This window comes from Gossypium hirsutum, chromosome A06, assembly GCF_007990345.1.
Source record: "Gossypium hirsutum isolate 1008001.06 chromosome A06, Gossypium_hirsutum_v2.1, whole genome shotgun sequence".
Taxonomy (NCBI): Eukaryota; Viridiplantae; Streptophyta; class Magnoliopsida; order Malvales; family Malvaceae; genus Gossypium; species Gossypium hirsutum.
In genome coordinates this window covers 6,123,481-6,147,190 of record NC_053429.1, presented here as the reverse complement: position 1 = coordinate 6,147,190, position 23,710 = coordinate 6,123,481, and the positions used below count along the sequence as shown (strand labels likewise).

At 34.3% G+C, this 23,710-nt stretch overlaps 1 non-coding gene across 1 annotated transcript; it reads right to left on the bottom strand.

Annotated features, from left to right (window-relative positions):
* Positions 1 to 22,604: 22,604 nt before the first annotated feature.
* Positions 22,605 to 22,711, bottom strand: LOC121231442 (small nucleolar RNA R71). Its single transcript, XR_005929501.1, has one exon. It is a non-coding gene; the product is annotated as a small nucleolar RNA R71 (small nucleolar RNA).
* Positions 22,712 to 23,710: the final 999 nt, after the last annotated feature.

Genomic DNA, 23,710 nt, shown 5'->3' with positions numbered 1-23,710 from the left:
ATATTTTTATGATATTAAAAATATAATTTTTAATCATATTTTTATTATTTTGGGGGGTAAAGTGTAATTTTTCCATTGTTAATTTTAAATTTTATAAATTATAAAGAGCTTAAATGAAAATTTTTCTATTTTAGGGGAGACAAGGGCTCTTGTCCGTCTCCCTTGACTCCACCACTGCAAGTGAGAAAGTTACCGTATTAAGTGATAATAAACTGTTTATTTTAAGTTAATTAAATAAATAATATTATTTGTATTTCATTTTCTAAATTTAATTCGATTTTTTTTTGACATATTCAAAAGTATGTTAGTATATTCTAACATATTTAAGAGTATGCTAGTATATAATTAAACTGATAACATAAACTCAATCAAAATTTTTTATAACTAATAACATAAAATTAGTTAAATATTTTATTATAAAAAGTATAAAAGATAGCAATATTGATAATATATAAATATATGTACACAAAAATCTATGAGTACTTTAATTTTTTCTAAATATACATCTTAAAGCCTAGCAAAAATAGTAATAACGTAGAGAACATATGTTTTAGATTGACTATGACAGTTAGGGGTTGACCTTCAAACTTCTGTTTACTTTGGAGTTTGAGTTTTGGAATGGAGTAGGGACCATTATTCTCAACCAATAAGATAAGGTTTTCAAACAATGTTATTAACTATAGTTTTGTTTTGTTTTGTTCTTCACATTCTATTTGAAGAAACTATACCTTCCGAGGTTTTAAATAACTCCAAATTGTTCCTTCATTAGCAATGATGGCAACTGTAGAGATGTGATTTTATTTGGGTACACTTAATTTTATTTTTAAATCATTATTAATAAAAATTATTTGACCAAAATAACTAATTATAATAAATTAAAAAATATTTTACTTGGTTTCACTGTTTGAATTGTTAAAATGAATAAAGGAAAATAAAAATTGTAGTAATTAATTTGATTTTTAGCCCATTTATAATTTGGATTTAGATTTATGGTTTGTTTTTTTATTTTGAGCAGAAGAACATTTCAAGTAGTTCTAAAGCAGCAACTAAGATGGAGTCGCCATTATTTGATTTCAAAGACTTTAGTGAAATTAATGATTTTGACTTTATGTACAATTGCAACGATATTATGGTGAATGAAGTTGCTACAAATTTGTCAAAGGTGATTAAGGAAATTATTTACTTATAATATACCTCAATTTCTTTAATAATTTAATGGTATATATGATGTTAATTATTGTTTTACTTTAGGGTATTGAGGACATTGGATCAGCTAATGGAAGCAATAACAATCAACCTGTAATAGATGAGCTAAACTCCAACCAAATTTTGCTTGCCCCTGCCAATGAACTCCATGAATCTCCTCTATCAGCATCCAAACCAACTCAGATGCCCAAAACATCAGTACACTATCTCAAATTTATCATATATATTGTTCATTTGCTTTAATGCTAATGTTTTAGGTTTGCCTACTATGATATGCCATGTTATCCTTGTATTTAATCAAAACTTTGTTTACATAGCAACAGAAGGATGAAGGAGTGGAACTTCCACCTCCATTAGCAACAACAAACGCACAAACTCAACTCGATCCAATGAACGCCGATCTCAATACTTTCGGAGAGGTTAGCTATCATAACAACTCAAACCCTTTACATGTTAATCATATTCTTAACTAATTTCTTCCATTACACTGTTGTAATACTAGGTTTTATCCTCTCTCTTTTTTTCAATAGGCGCCACTGGATCAGTTGATAGCATCACTTGACTTACCTAATGAAAATTTCCTTCACGGCTGGAGCTCCAATTTGAACCTCGAGCAGCTAGTATCTTTAGGGTTTGAAGCAAATAATCCTTCACTAAAAAATGATGATGATGCATGTCAAACAACATCACCTCCTTTTAGTCCTCTTATAATGGAGCGAACAAATTCATTCCCTTTGCCACGAGTAACCTAACTCAAACTCTATGCCTATAAAATATAAACAATTTATATTACGTTGTATGATTCTTAATTTATCTCTTACCTTGTTCAGGAAGAAATGCTCCTAAAAGATGGAGTTTATGCGGCTCAACCTATTTACTCAGAGCACAGGGTTAACTTAGTTCAAACCAATCAGCTTAATAGTCATGTTGGAAGTAGCCTTCGAGAAGATGGAGTTTATACAACTCAACCGGTTTACTCAGAACGTAGGGTTAACTCAATTAAAGCTAATAATCTCAATAGTCATATTGGAAGTAACCTCTCAAAAGATGGAGTTTATACAACTAAATTGGTTTACTTGGAGCGTAGAGATAACTCGGTTCAAATAGATAAACTCAATGGTCATGTTGGAAGTAGCCTCCAAGATGCGCTTTTAAGGTATGTTCTTGATTGTTTTCTTAATTGTTTAATGAAATAATATTGTACTAACACTAAAAGTTTTTCTACCATTGGCATAGCTGTAGTCCTCAAAGGGAAGATCTAGTCAATCTAGGCAGGAGGGTAACTTTTGCTGATCAATTTCAACAAAACAATGGAAACAATAATTCCAATGGCAACCAACAACCACTTGCGTACCCAAATTCGACCCCTCAATCTTAGTGAGTATTGGACATTGATAAGGTCTCACTGTATAAGGCCATTATATGCTTTTGTTTTTGGAATGAATAGACTGAGGTTGGAATTCTGCATGGAAGATCTACACAAATCAATCGACAAGCATCGACTTGGAACTCATACAAAGGGAATAGCTTTTATAGGCCTTTGGCTCCAGCAAGATCTCGAATTGATCAAACACATATAAACTAAAATAAGTATGATGCTCTTAATTTTTCCTTTATTTGGGTTTCAGGTCACTAGCTGATGAGTTCCAATCAATTGGCAATTCTGATTCTCAGCAATACAACTTCATTCAACCTAGATCTTCTGCACTTTTAAGGTATTAAATATTTGTATAATAAACATCAATACATTATATTTAGAATCGTATCGTGGTGTGATCTTTGTATTTTGAATCCATGTCCCAGCAAAAAAATCCATCACAACTTCTTAATCAAGTCCCCAATAGGCCAAATGTGTCTGACTCACTTCTCCAGCATTCCATGTTGACTAAGCATTCAATCCCTTCCCAGTTTATGTATTTTCATCATCTTTCTTTCTACTTTTTAGTGTATCTTACAATGTGCAAATATTAACTTTTGTTCTTATAGGTCTCAAAATTTATCTGATCAACAACATGATCAATTTTCAATAACACCTGGAGCATATAATCCTCGAACTTATAGCACTAGATTGACTGAATCTTCCATGCCATTGAGGTACCTCTTATCTATCTTTCTAAGTTTTAATATGAAATGGATAAATGAGGAGTGGTTCACCTTGTATGTTGGATTTAGGACCTCAATACTTGCTCCTAATCGTCAAACCAATCCACTCGATGTATCAAATTTACGATTCCGCAACTCTTTGCAACCGAGATCCTCCATGCTTTCCAATTCTAGGTACTTAATATTTTAAAAAGAAGTTGTTTGTTTAAGATGTTTAAGGTTTTCAACAGTATGATTCACAGGCTTATCTCTAACCTATTTTTTTTTCTCTTTAGTGGGAGGTCCAACTTCCAAGATTTCAATGACTGTCGTGACCATCAAATTGACCAGTTTAATTTGATGACAAGTCAACTTGGTTCACATGTTTCCAACTCTATGTTGCAAGATTCTTCGATGCATTCGGGGTTATTATTTGCTTGCTTTTAGGTGCTTTTCAAATGGCATATGGAATCATTTTAAACATTATTAACCACTGTCTATTTTGAACCGTAGATCATATCAGTTGCCCCGTCATCAACAAGCAAGCAGTCAATTCCCAATACCTGGTTTATCAAAGTTGCCGTATCACCAGCAAGCAAGCAGTCAATTCTTGTTGCCTTGTTTATCAAATCCAGACCTTTATAATTCTAAGCTGCCTGAAAGTTCAATTCTGCAAAGGCTTCTACAACAAGAAGGATTGTTGAACCAACCGGCTAGGCTCATTCCCACATATCCTCCCTCTGGGAGTGGGACTGGCACTGGGACCTCCATTTCAAGCATTGTCTTCAATTCATTACTTCAGAATGTAAAAGGAAAACCCTTTCTCACTAAAAATATTTCTTGGAAACAAATACCCCTTTTTCTATTGAGCAATGAATTATATGTTTGTAGGAAACTGGTGGTACTTCAACTTCTCAGCAAGTGGGAACACCCCTAAGCAACTACAGGAAGGTTTTGTCTCACCATTATTAATATACAAATTAAATTTTTTTTTTCTATTTTAAATTTGGATTTTTGAATTGATTCAGCGAAAAGCTTCGAGACGACAACGACCAACCTCTGCAAAGACCAGATATGGATTGGGAGAATCATCATCATCATTCAAGCGATTCAGGGTATATTAAATTGTCCAAAATACTCAAATTTAGTTTTGAAATGTTCTAAATATATGATTTTTTGTGCAACATTCAAGAGAAGTTTCAAGCTAATACTTGCTAGATTTCATCAATCATAGAGACAACCATCTACACTGCCAATGCCACAGAGAGATCCATCCACAATGTCAATGCCAATGCCAGTACAAGTACCCAATGCTGAACATGAGAATAGGAACATTTTCTTGATGCACAATGAAACCAACACTAGTTCCAATGCTAGCAACCTTTCTGGTCCAAGGTTGTTTTATAGATTCCATTTTGTTTATCTTTTAAATCCTAAATAATTTTTTCTCTTCAATCTTGAGATCCTTACTTAAAAAATGTCTTGTTGCTTTCAGGGCAATTAAAAATTCATTGTATGATCCATTATTCGAGGGGATTGGACTGCCTGTTGATCCTCATTTGAGGATGTTTGCTACCATGTAATATTCAGTAATTGCTTTCATTATATACAGAACCACACAGTATTGACAGCAAAGTTATGTTAAATCTGTATCCTTAGTATATAATCCATGGAAATGATGAATTACAATAGAGGTTTGATTATTTGCCTTCTATTTTTCAAGATGAAACATGGGGTTTGACCAACGAAGGAATATGGGACTTCAGTTTTAATTTTGTGTCCAACTTTAAAAATGAAATTATTATGTGATGTTGTGGATGTTTTTTTTAGTATAGTTGGACGTTTAGTTTTCTTTTATAATATAATTAAACTTTTACTAATGATTAAGTTAAATTATATTGTTTTTTCTTATTGTGTTAATTTTTAAAACCACTTTGATATCTAAAGTTACTTTTCATTAGTCATTTATCGATTTAGGGGAGGTACGAATGTTGGAGACAACATTGTTGGTAGAGTAGTCATAAATTTGGATTATCAAAATGAGAATAAAAGTATAATTGAAGGCAAAATGATGAATGTTATCCATGGACTTGTGAAATTTGAATTTTGAACTTATCATGTGATGGTATGGATGTTATTTTTAGTATAGTTGGAGGTTTAGTTTTCTTCTATAATGTAATTAATCTTTTTCTAATGATTAAGCTAAATTTTACTGTTTTCTTATTGTGTTAATTTCTTGACCACTTTTATATCTAAAGTTGCATTTCATTTAGTCATTTATCGATTTAGGGGAGGTACGAATGTTGGAGACGGCATTGTTGGTAGGGCAGTCATAAACATGGATTATCAAAAATGAGAAAAATAGTAGAATTGAAGGCGAAATAATGAATGTTATCCATGGACTTGTAAAATTTGAATTTCGAACTTATAATGTGACATTCTGGATGTTATTTTTGGTATAGTTGGAGGTTTAGTTTTCTTTTATAATGTAATTAAGCTTTTACTAATGATTAAGCTAAATTATACTGTTTTCTAAATTTTTTTAGCCACTTTGATATTTAAAGTTGCATTTCATTTAGTTATTTATCGATTTAAGGGAGGTATGAATGTTGGAGACAAAATTGTTGGGAAGGCATTCACAAACCTAGATTATGGAAATGAGAAAAATATTATAATTGAAGGTGAAATGATGGACTTGTGAAATTTGAATTAGAGATTTGATTTTCGAACTTGATGTTTGAACTGAGAATCTAAGTGATATCTTAGATCTTTATGGCTCAGATACTTTGTCATCAACGAGCTATATATGGATTGGGAACTTCGAGAGGACAACAATCAACCCCTTTAAGGACTAGATATGGATTGGGAAAATCATCATCATCTTTCAAGCGATTCAGGGTATATTGATTTGTCCAAAATACTCAAATTTAGCTTCAAAATGTTCTAAATATATGATTTTTGTGTGCAACATTTAAGGGGGGTTTCAAACTGATCCTTTTGAATTTGATGAACCAAAAAGAGAACCATCCACGTTGCTAATGCCAATGTCACAGAGAGAACGATCCACATTGCCAATGGCAATGGTAGTGTCGAAACCATTTTTTAAAGGGAGGTTTGAAAAATGGGGATCGACTTTTGAAAAACGAAAACGAGAGTCGCTACCAACCTTTTTAGGTGTGATTGGATCACCTTATAAAACGTTTTGGTCTACGAAAATTAAGAAAACAGGTGCGGGAGTCGGTTATATACGAGGAAGGATTAGCACCCTCGCAACGCCCAAAATTGGTACCAAATTGAATAGTTTTCTGTCTTAATGTCAAAAATTTGAAAGGATTAAAAAATAGGATCCCTTTTTTAAAATTGGAATTATTTAAGTTGAAAAATCGAGATTCCTTAGCTCCGAAAGAATACAAACATCACATCCAGCATGATAGGACACGATATTCTTAAACTCTTGTAACTGAAATCATCTCGTGATTTACAAAATCTATTTAGAAGGATACTTTAGGAATTTAGACAAACGGGAAATCACAACCCAGCATGTTAGGGCACTATTTCCCGAATTCCTAAATACGAAAAACATTGCCTCATTTTAGAAAAACTTTTGGATAAAATATGACAATTAAATGAAATATATATCTTTTTTTAAAAATAATGATTTGAGTAAAATTTAAAAAATAATTTACTAAGAGTAATACTAAAAAAAAAAATATTAAAAAAATGAAAGAGTTTGATATGATACTAAAATTATTAAAAAATAAAATATATAAAAAAAATCAGGGAAACATGGATTAAATCAAAATAAAAAGGGTTAAAAAACGAAGATGAACAAAGAATAAAATAAGAACAAACCGTAGAAAATAAGAACGTAAGAGGGAGAGAAATTTGAGTGAAAGCTCTCAAAAATTTTTATTGTTTCCCAAAACTCCAGTGTGTTTACAATGAAGGGAGAGGCATCTATTTATAGTTGAACCTCCTCAAATCCAACGGTACAGATCAATTACATCAACGGTTAAGATTAAAAGGTATCTACAAATTAAATCTCTAAGATTACAAATCTAAGATTACAAAATCATATCTTCTAAGATTGTATCATATCTAAGATTGCATATCATATCTAATATTGTATCATATCTAAGATTGCATATCATTGAAGATTATATTTCCATATGAGACAAGCTTGTAGATGGACCTTAAATCTTTTCAAGTAATGGGCCATTCCGATCGGGCCAAATTATATTTGTAATTCTGGACTGAACTTGGACTTCGTTTTTTTTTTGAGTTTATTATTTTTGTTTTTGGACTTATTTCTGGGCCTGGGAAAAATTAAGTGTCTACAACTGCCCCTCTTTGCTCATTGTTGTGTAACAGGAATAGAGCAAAGATTATAAATGGACCAATTTTGCCCGGGCTCGCCGAGTCTTGAGTTCTTGATCCTTGATTTTTTTTAAATGGCCTCTTGACGGATTCAATCTGCTTCACTACAACTCAGGAAGGTGATATCTACTATTTTTGATCTGCTCCCCGTCTAATACAGAGAAGCCAAATCTGTTATCTTCAATCTGCTCCCCGTCTAATACAGAGACGCCAAATCTGCTTCTTCAATCTACTCCCCGTCTAATACAGAGATGCCAAATCTGTTATCTCTTATTTGCTCCCCGTCTAATACAGAGATGCCAAATCATCTTGGATCTGCTTCAATGAAGGTCAGATCTACTGTGTCTTCGATCTGCTCCCCGTCTAATACAAAGATGCCAAATCATCTTGGATCTGCTTTAATGAAGGTCAGATATGCTATGTCTTCGATCTGCTCTCCGTCGAATATGGAGATGCCAAATCTGTTTCTTCGATTTGTTCTCTGACAGTACAGAGATTCCAAATCATCTTAGATTTGCTTCAGCGTAAATACGTGAAAGCCAAATCTGCTATGTCTTCGATCTGCTCCTTGTCAACGCAAGGATGCCAAATCATCTTGGATCTACTTCGATGTGAAGACATTCGAAGGTTAGATCTGCTATGTCTTCGATCTGCTCCCGGTCTAATACAGAGATGTCAAATCATCTTGGATCTGTTTCAATGAAGGTCCAATCTGTTATGTCTTTGATCTGCTCCCCGTCTAATATAGAGATGCCAAATCATCTTGGATCTGCTTCAATGAAGGTTATATCTGCTGTGTCTTCGATTTGCTTCCCGTCTAATACAGAGATGCCAAATCATCTTGGATCTGTTTCAATGAAGGTCAGATTTACTATGTCTTCGATCTGCTCTCCGTCGAATATGGAGATGCCAAATCTGTTTCTTCGATTTGTTCTCTGACAGTACAGAGATGCCAAATCATCTTAGATCTGCTTCAGCGTAAACACGTGAAAGCCAAATCTGCTATGTTTTCGATCTACTCCTTGTAAATGCAAGGATGCTAAATCATCTTGGATCTACTTCAATGTGAAAACATCCGAAGGTTAGATCTGTTATGTCTTCGATCTGCTTTCCGTCGAATATGGAGATGCCAAATCTGTTATTTTCGATCTGCTCTCTGACAATACAGAGACGCCAAATCTGCTATCTTTGATCTGCTCCCTGACAATACAGAGACGCCAAATCATCTTAGATTTGCTTCAGTGTAAACACGTGAAAGCCAAATCTACTATGCTTTAGCCTGTTACCCTACTGCTTAAGGGGTTAAGGCGCATCAATCTTCATTGTCCCTTGAAGGACATAACCTGTATAATGTGTATAACTTCATGCCTAATGACTAGGATGCTATGATCGAAGTGAGTCAAATGCTCCTAATTAAACTTGTTATAATGCAAAATGTTTATGAATATGACCCCTATTCCAGAAGTCACCACTCATTCTTTCGTCAAAGTTTATTCTTATTTCTCTCGAAGGATCACTCCTACTCAGCCTGTGGGTTTGTACCATTCTTCAAATGCTATGACCCACCAAAAATGTCTGTAAGATGATCCTCTCTTAGGATCGAATCGTTTGATTTGTCCAATCATCATTTTGGACTAAAGAAAGAATTTCCTCGAGTTCTTTCAAACCTCACTTACGTGAATTCTCTGAATAATTGTTCTGTTAGTTTCTTGTATTATCTAGAAATTTCCAGAGTAATGAGCAAAACTTCATTTGTGAAAATTATTTAGTTCATCTATCATTATTTTAATGCAACATACTTTAAGAATAATAGAAGATGAATCTAATCTTGAGAATAATTAGATTTGAATAAATTTTTCAAAAATACAAAGGAAATTAATCTGAAAGCCTATCTTTGAGAAGAAAAAGAATCTATAGATAGCAAACAGGACAAAAGTTAGATGCCCTAGATATCGCCGTTTGAGCGTTTATATGCCAGCTCCATGAAATCTTTCTTGAACTCAACATGTGTTTAAAAGATCTAAAGTACTTTGTTGATGCCCCGATATGCAACGCGCTTCACTATTCGTTGAATCAGATATAGCAAGATTATCGTGTGCTCCTCAAAATTTGAGCTGCCCTTTTGGGTTTTCAACTCAAAACCCCTTTGGTCACAAGGCGCCCTTTGCGGGTTTTCACCTTGGCCTCTCCATATTTTTTTTCGAAAACTCAAGGTGCCCTTTGCAGGTTCTCACCCTGAATTCTTCTCTCCTTTAGACAAAGTACTTTTTGACTGAGTCTGAATTCACTGGATTAGGCAAACTCTTCCCATCCATTTTTGTTAAGATCAATGCACCCCCAGAGAAGGCCTTCTTCACGACATACGGCCCTTCCCAATTTGGTATCCATTTTCCTCTAAAGTCCTTCTGAATAGGGAGGATCTTTTTTAGCACAAGATCCCCCTCATGGAATTCTCTTGGTCGCACTTTCTTGTCGTAAGCTCACATCATTCGCTTCTGATACAACTGACCATGACGAATGGCCTTTAGCCTCTTTTCCTTAATCAAGTTCAACTGATCATATCGCGATTGTATCCATTCAGTTTCATTCAACTTTATCTCTGACAAGACTCGAAGAGACGGTATTTCCACTTTAATGGGTAACACTGCTTCCATCCCATAAACCAACGAGAAAGGAGTTGCCCCGGTAGAAGTTCTGACAGACGTTCGGTAAGCTAAGAGTGAAAATAGTAACTTCTCATGCCAGTCTCTGTAGGTTTCAGTCATTTTCCCCACTATCTTCTTGATGTTTTTGTTAGCAGCTTCCACTGTCCCATTCATCTTTGGGTGATACGACGAAGAGTTATGATGCTTAATCCTGAACTGACTGCAAACTTTTGCTATCGTTTTGTTGTTCAAGTTCAGTGCATTGTCTGATATGATCCTTTCAGGCATCCCATACCGACAAATAATATCTTTCTTCAAGAATCGACTTACAGTCAACTTAGTAACATTTGCATAAGAAGCAGCCTCTACCCACTTCGTGAAGTAATCAATGACCACAAAAATAAAGCAATGCCCATTTGAAGCTTTTGGTCATATTGGCCCAATGACATCCATGCCCCACATAGAAAAAGGCCATGGTGAAGTCATAATGTGTAGAGGTGAAGGTGGTACATGAATCTTGTCTCCATAAATCTGACATTTATGGCATTTTTTGGCATAGTTGATACAATCCCCTTCCAAAGTAGACCAATAATATCCAAACCTCATGATTTGTCTAGCCATCGTGAAACCATTAGCGTGCATCCCACAAACACCCTCGTGAACTTCTTTCAAGATTAACTTAGCTTTCACGGCGTCAACACATCTCAACAGTACTTGGTTCTTTCTTCTTTTGCACAAGATGTCCCCATCCAAAACATAGCCGCAGGCTAATCTCCTTAAAGTTCACTTATCATTTTTAGTTGCCTGTTCTGGGTATTTACGATCTCTCACATATCGCATATATCCTGATACCAAGGGTTATCATCCTTTTCTTCTTCCTCAATGTTACAACAGTGAGCTGGAGCCTCAAAGATACTCATTTGAATGGGTCTTATCTCCTCCTCTTTATTCACTTTAATCATTGAAGCCAAGGTTGCTAGAGCATCTGCCATCTGGTTTTCATCTCGTGGGATATAATTGAAAGTGATGTCATCGAACTCCTCAAGTAACCCCAAAACTACCTTTCGATAATTGATCAATTTAGGATCCCTTGTCTCCCATTCACCTTTAAGCTGGTAAATTACCAACGCGGAGTCTCCATAAACTTCCAAGGTTCTTATTCTTCGCTCTATAGCCGCTCGGAGTCCCATGATGCACGCTTCATACTTGGCCATATTGTTTGTGCAATCAAAATCCAACTTGCACGTGAATTGATAATAATCACCATTTGGGGATACCAAGCTGCCCCAATTCCATTTCCCATTGCATTGGATACCCCATCAAAGTTTATCTTCCATGGACGTTTTTCAATAGTTGCCACATACAACAACTCCTCATTAGGGAAATCAAAATTTAATGGTTCATAATCTTCTAGAGCTCTGCTTGCCAGAAATTCTACTATCGCACTCCCTTTTATAGCCTTTTGACTCACATAGACTATATCAAGTTCTGAAAGCAATATTTGCCACATTGCCATTCTTCCATTTAGTGCTGTTGACTCCATCATGTACTTTAATAGATCAAGTTTTGAAATTAACCAAGTTGAATGATATAACATATATTGCCTCAACCTTCGAGTCATCCAGATTAAAGCACAACACAATTTTTCAATTGGTGAATATCTCATCTCACACTCTGTGAATTTCTTGCTGAGGTAGTATATTGCCTTCTCTTTTCTTCCCGATTCGTCATGTTGACTAAGCACACATCCCATAGAATTACTAAACACTGATAAGTACAGAATTAATGGTTTATCTGGACTAGGTGGGGATAGTACTGGAGCGTTTAGCAAGTATTGCTTGACTTTGTCAAAGGTATTCTGGCATTCCTCATTCCAAGTACCTTAGTTGTGTTTTCTAAGGAGGCGAAATATAAGATCACATTTCTCAGTTAATTATGAAATAAACCGAGCAATATAATTCAACCTTCTAAGAAAACCCTGAACTTCCTTCTGAGTAGTGGTGGAGGCAAATCTCGTATGGCTCTAACTTTGTCTAAGTCAACTTCTATTCCCTTTTCGCTAACCACAAAGCCTAATAACTTCCCTGACCTAGCTCCAAAAGTGCACTTTGCTGGATTAAGTTTTAACTAAAACTTCCGTAATCTTTGGAACAGCTTCCTCAAAACTTTAATATGTTCCTCCTCCGTTCGAGATTTGTCAATCATATCATCAACATACACATCAATTTCTTTGTGCATCATATCGTGGAATAAGTTCACCATAGCCCGTTGGTATGTTGCCCCTACATCCTTCAATCCAAACGGCATTACCTTATAACAAAAGGTGTCCCACAATGTTATGAAAGTGGTTTTATCCATGTCTTCCGGATGCATCTTGATCTGGTTGTACCCTGAGAAACCATCTATGAAGGAGAACAATGAATATCCCGCTGTGTTGTCTACCAAAGTGTCTATGTGTGGCAGAGGGAAATTATCTTTTGGGCTAGCTTTGTTCAGATCTCTGTAATCAACGCACATTCGTACCTTCCCATCCTTCTTAGGGACTGGTACAATGTTAGCTACCCATTCAGAGTACTTCACCTCTTGAAAGAATACTGCATCGAACTGCTTCTTGACTTCGTCCTTTATCTTGAATATGATATCTGGTCTCATTCTTCGCAATTTCTGTTGGATTGGTTTACAATCCTGTCTTATTGGAAGATGATACACCACGATATCGGTATTTAACCCTGGCATATCTTGATAGGACCATGTGAAGATATCCTCGAACTCACGTAGCAACTCAATCAGTCCTTGCTTTGTGTCCTCAGTAATATACGTGCCGATTTTCACCTCTTTCCCTTCCTCTAGGGCTATATTCTCTATTGCCTCTTCTCATGCGGCATAATTTGTTTCTCCTCCTGTTTTACCATCCTCAACAGATCCGGAGACACATCACAATCCTGGACATCTTCAAAATCCTGAGATTCCTTTAAACACATGTGTTGTTTGCGAGAGAAATTAGGATTTGTACTATTAATGCTCATGTCATTGATATCTAGGAGCCTGTGAAGTATAAATAATATACAAAGAATGAATGAATTTAAGAATGATTATTTATGTGTTATGAATAAGAATTGCAAAAGTTTAACGGAATATTGGTTAAAAAAACAATACTCGTTCAAATTGGTAAAAGTAATGTTTTATTTAAAAAATAATAGATGATCGTAAGCCCATCCCACAAATGTAATCCTATTACTTCTAGGCCCTAGAGTAACAAGAATGTTTTGAAAATTACTTTGAAAAATTCCTAAAGACTACAAGAAGCTCCTCCGCAGTCCAATTGTTCAGAGAGCTTCCCGGTTCGTAAGGACGAATCCCCTCAAGGTTTCCTTAATCAGTTCCTTCTTCATGTATGGAATTGATGGAATGATTTTTATTTCCAGACACCCCCATCTAAGATATGTAAGGGAGCGTCTTCTTTTTGCTCAGTCGTGACCCTCTTCTCTCTTTCTTTCTCTTTTTAACCTTAACTAATTAGGGTCTTTTTATGGATTTAAATGCATGTGATGTGATGCAATGCAAATGCATGAATGCAAAAGAAAAGGAGATGTTGATCTTGAATTCAATTCCATTAGAATAACTTTCTTAGAAAACATATTTCTTTACATGAAAATAGATTACATATGCGATCTTGCCCTTTATAGTCCAAGTAAACGCTGATCTTTTCTTCATGGTCGAATCCTGTAAATTCTTCAAAAGATGCCTTTGCTAGCTCCTTGCTGCTTAATCTGAGCCTCGATCCCTTGCTCGCTTATCTCCATGATACTCATCAAAAAGTGCCAGCTCTTGAATAATCTTCGTTGGCAATTAAATCAAGTCATGTATTCCTTCGTGGACTTCCAACTTTCTCTCGTCATGCTCTTGGATAACCTTTGTTGGCTTCAATCTCTGGAAATTACATCATGTATTCCTCCGTGGACTACCAGCTTTCTTTCGTCGTGTTTACTTGGACTATATTCAAATGACCGTACTATAATCTACTTTATCAAGAAATTTATTTCCTTATGACAAACTATTCTATTTAGGAATCGAATTTTGAATCAACACATTCTTTTCTTTGATGTAATGTAATGCAAATGCATGAATGCAAAAAGGTATCGATCTCGATTTAGTTTCATTTTAGAAAACGTTATTTAAGGAACAAAAGTCTTTTCATAAAACGTATTACAAATACGCTTTCACTCGTAAGCCCAGAGTCTTAACCTTATCTAATAACAAAGATAACTCTCAACCTCTATCTGAACTACCCCGCTTTATATTGCCTCAGGACGAGTAATGGTGCATAGCTAACAACTCCCCAAATCCCAAGAAGAGGTACCCAATCAAAACTACCGTAGAGATAAAGGACTTCATTAGGAGTCATCCAAGGTGCTTTCCATAAAACCTCCTCCTCTTGAAGATTCTGAAGAATATCCATCCACCTTTATTCTGTAATATCGTCTCTCCTTGGTGTAGTTGCTGCTTCCTTTAAGGGGGAATAACCCTCAAAGAACACTCAGTAAGGAACCTTCTCAAGCTTCCTAAAGTGACTATGGAACCATACTAACAAAAACTATGCACATCCAATGAATCTACTTCACCGACTCTCTGACATGTACTTCAAGGATCTAAATGTTTCAGCTAGGATTGCTAGCACCGGTGTGTTCTGTTTACCAATACGATCAAACAAATCTGCGACTGCCTCATCTATGTGCCCCAATGCCTTTGGGAAAATCACCATGCCGTAAATACTCAAAGCTAGGACATCAACCCTTTTCTTTACGTCTAGATGTGTCGATATCAAATCCTTCAAAATGGCCTATGGAATGCACTTACTATCGCCCTTTTGCTACACTCGAGCTACAACCCACTGCTCACTCATCCCTGTGATCATCACTAATTTCCTCACGAAAATTGGGAGACTAGCATGCCTAACATAAGCTGTGTTACCTTGAATTCTCGGACAGCGAAGCAAGGTTGTATACTCCTCCAAAGTAGGCACTACATCTACCTCTCAAATGTAAAGCAACTATAAGCAAGGTTCCAACTGTACCATAGCTTGAAATAGATGCTTATCTTCCTTAATGTCTAGCAAATAAGAAAGATCTCCATAAGTCTGAAAGAAAAGCTATCTAGCCTCGTCATCCCATTGGGCCCAAATGTTTCTCAGCTCCTGAAACTCATTCTGCGTCGAATTAATATGAGTGAAGTCCCATAACTCTGACGTATATCCCTCGGTGACACTATGTCCTTTCTCTAACTGGGTTTTCTCTAACCAGGTACAGACAGAAGCATTGTCCTCCACTCTATCAAGGTATTCATTCCTCATTACAAAACTTTCTAATCTAGAAATCGAGTCGTGAATCGACACCTTTAAATGCCAAATGACATGCAATGATAGCAAAATAAAAATAGGTCAGTATCATAAAAAAAATGATAAACAAGTACTTACAAGGGTAGCTTACTAAAGGCTATCACTATCTTTCCTAAACTCTTTAAAGTTCACTATATGAGTTTTAGTTCTAAAGTAAGGGTACCTGAACCAGCAGATTCCTTGGTCTTCACCCATTATAGGCTCATATAGACCAAGTTCAGTTCAAGGGGACACATTTTCCTATGGCCATACGGAGATGAAAATCTCACGAAGACATAGGTATAGTATCCCGGAAGCAATTCACTAGCTCATACGAAGGTGAAAACCTTACGAAAGCATAGCTTCTCACTCCCACTTAAGGGTGTGACCACAACGGTCATACAAATGCAATGTACAACAATAAGGTAACAAACATATGCAGCAAACACATGTAAAAAGGATCCAATTTTAAATTTTCCAAACTTCCGACATTAAGACAGAAAATACTCAATTTCTTGGCTTGACTCTCTTAAGTCCCCAGTGGAGTCACCAAGCTGTCGAAACCATTTTTTAAAGGGAGGTTTGAAAAATGGAGATCAACTTTTGAAAAATGAAAACAGGAGTATCCACCAACCTTTTTAGGTGTGATTGGATCACCTTATAAAACGTTTTGGTCTACGAAAATTAAGAAAACAGGTTCGGGAGTCGGTTACGTACGAGGAAGGATTAGCACCCTCGCAACGCCCAAAATTGGTACCAAATTGAGTAGTTTTCTGTCTTAATGTCAAAAATGTGAAAGGATTAAAAAATAGGATCCCTTTTTTAAAACCGAAATTATTTAAGTTGAAAAATCGAGATTCTTTAGCTCCGAAAGAATACAAATATCACATCCAGCATGATAGGACACAATATTCTTAAACTCTCGTAACTGAAATCATCTCGTGATTTACAAAATCTATTTAGAAGGATACTTTAGGCATTTAGACAAACAAGAAATCACAACCCAGCATGTTAGGGCACTATTTCCCGAATTCCTAAATACGAAAAAAAATTGCCTCATTTTAGAAAAACTTTTGGATAAAATATGACAATTAAATGAAATATATATATATTTTAAAAATAATGATTTGAGTAAAATTTAAAAAATAATTTACTAAGAGTAATACTAAAAAAAATTATTAAAAAATGAAAGAGTTTGATATGATACTAAAATTATTAAAAAATTAAAATATATAAAAAATCAGGGAAACATGGATTAAATCAAAATAAAAAGGGTTGAAAAACAAAGATGAACAAAGAATAAAATAAGAACAAATCGTAGAAAATAAGAACGTAAGAGGGAGAGAAATTTGAGTGAAAGCTCTCAAAAATTTTTATTGTTTCCCAAAACTCCAGTGTGTTTACAATGAAGGGAGAGGACTCTATTTATAGTTGAACCTCCTCAAATCTAACGGTACAGATCAATTACATCAACGGTTAAGATTAAAATGTATCTACAAATTAAATCTCTAAGATTACAAAATCATATCTTCTAAGATTGTATCATATCTAAGATTGCATATCATATCTAATATTGCAATCATATCTAAGATTGTATCATATCTAAGATTGCATATCATATCTAAGATTGCATATCATTGAAGATTATATTTCCATATGAGTCAAGCTTGTAGATGGACCTTAAATCTTTTCAAGTAATGGTCTATTCTGATCGAGCAAAATTATATTTGTAATTCTGGACTGAACTTGGATTTCTTTTTTTTTTTGAGTTTATTATTATTTTTAGATTTATTTCTGGGTCCAGGCAAAATTAAGTGTCTACAGGTAGCATCCGATGCTGAAAGTGAGAATCAGAACCTTCTATGGATGCACAATAAAGATGGCACTATTTCCAACACTAGCAACCTTTTTTGTCCGAGGTTAGTTCTACAGATTCTATTTCTTTATCTATGAATTCTTGAATAGTTTTTTCTCTTCAACCTTAGATTTTTTTTATAAGAAAGTCTAATAGTTTTCAAGCCAATTACAAATTCGTTGTAAGATCCATTAATCGAGGGGACTGGGCTTCATGTTGATCCTCATTTGAGGATGTTTGCCATCATGTAACTATCAGGTAATTGCTTTCTTTATATACAAAACTAAACAATATTTTCAGCATAGTTATTTAGATATGCATCCTTTATATATAATCATTGCTAATGATGAATTATAATAGAGATTTGATTATTTGCTTTCATTTTATCAGGATGAAATAGGGGGTTTGACAACAATTACACGCTGGCAAACTCCACAATCCTTGCTAGCTCATCATTATTACCTAATATATATTCCACATTAAGTTTCTCAATGCCTGACTTGGATATAGATAAATTTTTTTGATACATTAAGGGTGAAATTTTTATAATTTGAAAATGAAAAAAATAGTTAAAATTTAATCATTGTTCTCATTATTGATTTTGGTTTTGTCGAGGAAAATAAAAAAAAGTTACTGGTGATTCGATGTAATTAATTCAAATCATTCTTTCTCTATATGTCATATTTTTTTGGGAATAATGATTATGTCTTTCAGATATAAGAATGTGCTATTCGTTCAATATAGATATGACCGTAACCTTCACCTTAATTTTAATTCAATTGGGATAGATTCTCTCTCTTTCTCTAAAGGATGATTTAAAACAAGGAAGATAATCGATGTATGATGTATCTATACAAATTACGATTATATCATTTAGATCGGAGAACGTGTTATGTGTTGGGCAGTGGGACAATCTTTGTCTCCACTATTGATTCTGGTTCTGTTGAGGAAAGTGAAAAAAGTTATGGGTGATTTGATGTAGTTAATTCAAACCTTTCTTTCTCTATATGTCATATGTTGTCTGAAATAACGATTATATTTTTCAGATCTAAGAAAATGCAATTCGTACGATATAGGTAAGATCATAACCTTCATCTTAATTTTAATTCAATTGGAGATAGATTCTCTCCCTCTTCTCTAAAGGGGAAAAAGGTTAAAAGGATAACTTAATGTGATGTTATTTAAATCTTTATTTGTAACCTGTTCAAGGAAAAAATCATTGTATATTGTATTTTGTACAATATTCTAGTGACATTATTTTAAATTTAAGAACATATATATAATGTGTTTTATAAGAATTAATCTGATTTTCAACCATTTTTAATATGGGTTTGGACTATAGTTTTGTGTAATTTGAAGTTAATTTTCCAATCATGAAAGCATAGATTTATAATATTTTTATTTATTTTAAGTAGAAGATTTCATTTTAAGTAGTTCTAACACGACAACTAAATGAAGTATCCGTTATATGACTTCAATGACTTCAATTTTTGATTTCATGGCCAATGACAATGATATTGGGGGTGAATGAAACAACTACAATTTTATCAAAAGTATTTAAGGAAATTATTTACATATACTACGCCTCAAATTCTTTAATAATTTAAAGTTATATATATATACATTAATTATTGTTTTACTTTAATTTAAAAAAATTAGATTTAAATGTAATTATTTATAATTACCCACATAATTGCTTTAATTCTCGTTTACTTTAAAAATTGAAAAATATAATTGGAATACTCTAATTACACTCAATTCAATACAACCCACTAATTATTAAAAAAAATTGGTTTTATAAATTGCAAGGTGATTTTTTCTTTGAAAACACTAGTGATTAGCTATAAAAATAACATTTTTTAATCCCATTCTTAATTTTTTTTTTGGATGATTAATTGATGATCGTTTTTATGATTCATTAAACTAGATTATGATCACGACTAAGGCAAGCGCACCTATCAAATGGTAGTATAGTTAAGGTGAGTCTAGAATATCGTATGCACATGGACTAAAAGTACTGGTATTAACTATCTTTCTATTATTTAGCCTAAAATATAAGAGATTTGTTTTAATCTAAAATTAACTAACTAATTAACTACTGAACACGACAGAGAGTGAATTGGGAAAAACACTTGAAGAAAACTTATAAAGGGGACAATACCCAAGAAAGAATCCACCTAGACTTCACTTATTATTCTGACTCTGAATCAAACGATTTATTCACTTGTCTTGATCCGTAGAAATCCTTAAATTATGTTAATATCTCTTTCGAGACTAAGAACAACTGACTCTAGGTTGATTAATTGAAATCTCTTTCTAATTAAAACCCCTATCGTCGTATTAACTCGATCTATGGATTTCTTTATTAGATTTGACTCTAATTCAACAAATTTATGTCGTCCTATCTCTAGGATTGCAAGCAACTCCACTTAATTATGCTAGATCTAGTCTTAAACAAAGACTTTTGCTCCACTGAATAAGCACATCAAACTTGAATTAATATCCTGAAAATATTAAGGCAAGAATTAATAACACATAATTAAGAACAAGAACAAGTATTTATCATGTAATTCAGAAAATTAAATAATAGTCCCATCATAGGTTTCATCCTCTCTAGGTATTTAGGGAGTTTAATTCATAACGTAAAAGGAAAACATCTCAAATTTAGAAAAACAACAAGACATAAAAAAACCCAAATAAGCTTCGAGAGAAATTTGAATAGAGATCTTCAATCTTGAAGTGGATCTGCTTCCGAGATGATTCCAACGGCTTCCTTCGAGTAATTTCTGCTTTCTGCTCTGTATGTCCTCTTAGGTTTTCTTCTAGTGTGTTTATATAGAATTTAGAGTGCTCAGAAACACTAAAAATTGGCCTTTTTCGCGTGTTTGGGAAATAAGGGGCTATATCGACACGGTCTTCCACATGGGCGTATGGCCAGTCTATGTGCTTAGCCCATGTGGAATTAGTCTTAGCTATGTGGATCTTGAAATCAGCCCGTTTTGTTCGTTTTTGGCCCGTTTTCTGCTCCTTTTGTTCCCCCATGCTCTCCTGAGTATAAAACATGAAATTAAAGGTTTAGGAGCATCTAATTCACTAAATTATATGATAAATCATCCAAAAATATGCTAAGTATGGGGTTAAAATGTGTTACTTTTATGGTTTATCATTAATTATGCAAATAATTGTATTTGATTCTCCTAATCCTTTAAATCAATGTTTCTATACTTAAGAAAACATTTGGGAGCAAAAGGACTGAAAAACAAACACAAAAAGAGCTATTTTCAAGATCCACATGGCCTGGGCATTTCCACACGAGCTGGGCACATGCTCATGTGAGCCATACGGGCTGGACACACACCTATGTGCCGGCCCGTGCTGGTTTTGCAGCCTGCTTCCCAAATATCTGGAAAAATTTAATTTTTAGGCTTTCTGAGCATTCTAAAGTCTATAAATACCAATTAGAAGAAGACATAAGGGGAGCAATCAAAGAAGATCAAAGAAAACATTCAAAGAACACCATCAGAGCCAACTCAGAAGTGGATCTTCATCAAGATCGAAGATCTCCTTTCAATTTCTTTCGAAGTTTTATTGAGTTTCTTATGTCTTGTGGTTTTTCTGCCTTTGAGATATTTTCATTCAGGATTATGAAATAATCCCCTAGAGATGAAACCTATGATGAATCCTATTATTTAATTTCCATTTTACGCGATAAATACTCGATTCTTATTCTAAATTACGTATGCTTATTTCTTGTTTGAATATTTTCAGGATATTAATTCATGTTTAATGTGCTTATTTCATTGGAGCAAAATGCCTTGTTTGAGAGTAGATCTAGCATAATTGAGTGGAGTTGCATGCAATCCTAGAAATAAGACGACATAAGTCTACCGGATTAGAGTTTAAGGGAATCTATAGATCGAGTTAATGCGACGATAGGGGTTTTAATTAGAAAGATATTTCAATTAATCAACCTAGAGTCAGTTGTTCTTACTCTCGAAAGAGATATTAACATAATTTAGGAATTTCTACGGATCAAGACACAAGTGAATAAATCGTTTAATTCAATTTCAGAATAATAGGTGAAGTCTAGGTGGATTCTTTCCTAGGTATTATCTATCTTATTGGTTATCTTCAATTATTTTCTTATTTCATTCTCTGTTGCATTCTTAATTAAATTAGTTTAGTAAAATTTAGATTAAAACATAATCACTCCAATTTTTCAGATAAATAATAAGAAGACGGCAATTACTAGTACTTTTAGTCCTTGTGGATACGATATTCTCTACTTACCATAGCTATACTATTATTCGATAGGTGCTTGTATTTATAGTTAGTTTAGTAGCCATCAAGTTTTTGGCGCTGTTGCCATGGACTAAAATATTAGGAAAACTCTATTTTTATTAATTTAGCCATTTTTATTTTTATTATAATTTTTTTAGTTTAATTTTTACATTCTAATTTTTCTTTTATATTTGCTTCTGGTAGTTTCTTTTAGTTTATGACTAGAAGAAATCCGTCGGGAGCATTAGTGTTTGATGGTGAAATTGAAAGTACAGCTCGCAGAAATCATATAAAAGCAAAGCAAAGTTGAGAAAATTCAGTAGACGAACAAGAGGACATTGTTATTACCGAGGAGATGGGTGATAATCAAAATAATCAACCACCTCCTACAGTCATTGCGAATCCTGATCCTGTTCATTGTACTTTATACGATTATGCCAAGCCCACTCTAACTGGGGTTGAATTAAGTATTGTGAGACCTACCATCGCTGCAATTAATTTTAAACTGAAGCCAAACACTATTCAAATGATACAACAGTTTGTTCAGTTCGATGGTTTGCAAGACAAATATCCAAATACTTATTTGGTCAATTTTCTTGAAATTTGTGATACTTTCAAGATTAATGGCGTCACTGACGATGCCATTCGTTTACGGTTATTCTCTTTCTCATTGAGGAACAAAGCTAAATAGTGGTTAAATTCTTTACCACGAGGTTCTATCACCACATAGGCTCAAATGACCGAAAAGTTTCTTCTGAAGCACTTCCCACCTACTAAGACAGCCAAGTTGAGGAATGACATCTCTTCCTTTATGTAGATTGATTTAGAAATGTTATAGGATGCATGGGATAGGTTTAAGGACTTATTAAAACCGTGCCCTCACCATGGGTTACCTCTATGGCTACATGTTCAAACCTTCTACAACTGTTTGGATTCCTCAACTAGGTAGTTGTCGATGCAATAGCCGGTGGAACTCTAAATAGTAAAACACCCAAATTGGCTTATGGATTTATTGAGGAGATGTAACTCAATAATTATTAGTGGCAAGTCATGAGAACAAAGCCGATGAAAGCCTCCGATGTTTTCAACTTAGATGTAGTCACCATGTTATCAAATTGGGTAGAACAATTAAATAAGAAAATTAATGGCTTATATGTTTCTACGCAGGTACATCTGATGATGCAATGCGATACGAATGAAGGAGGAATGAACAGTCCAGAATGTTTACCCTTCACTCCTAGCACAGGGAACGAACAAATGAATTATATGGGTAATAATTCTAGGCCTCAAAAGAACCTTTATAGTAACCATTATAATACAGGTTGGAGGAACCATCCCAATTTCTCTTAGGATGGTCAAGGAAATCAAAGAGCACAACCCCCTCTAGGCTTCTAACAACAACCTTACCAGTACGAGAAGAAGCCAAACCTTGAGAAGATGTTGATAAATTTTACCTCGGTGTCAGAAATACATTTTCAAAACACTAAAGCAACACTAAAAAATCAACAAGCATCAATTCAAGGGCTCAAAAACCAAATCGGCCAACTTGCTAAATTAATCTCAGAAAGACCACAAGGTAGTTTGCCTAGTAATGTCGAAACTAACCCAATGGAGCAGCTTTATGCAATTACTATGCGAGATGAAGAAGGGTTAGTTGAATTTGAACTAGAAATGAGGTAAGAAATTGTGGTAAGTACGATAAGGTTGATGTAAGCCAGAAAGAGTAAATATTTCAGGAATGAGCGAGCCTTGGGTCACTGCTCGGATTCAACAAAAGGGAGATAGTAAATGTATCCCTTGGGAGAATTTGAGAGATTTAGTTTTAACACATCTGGATGAAAGAAAGAGGGTCGATATCTTCGCCTTAAGCATCTATGGATTAGTAATTTT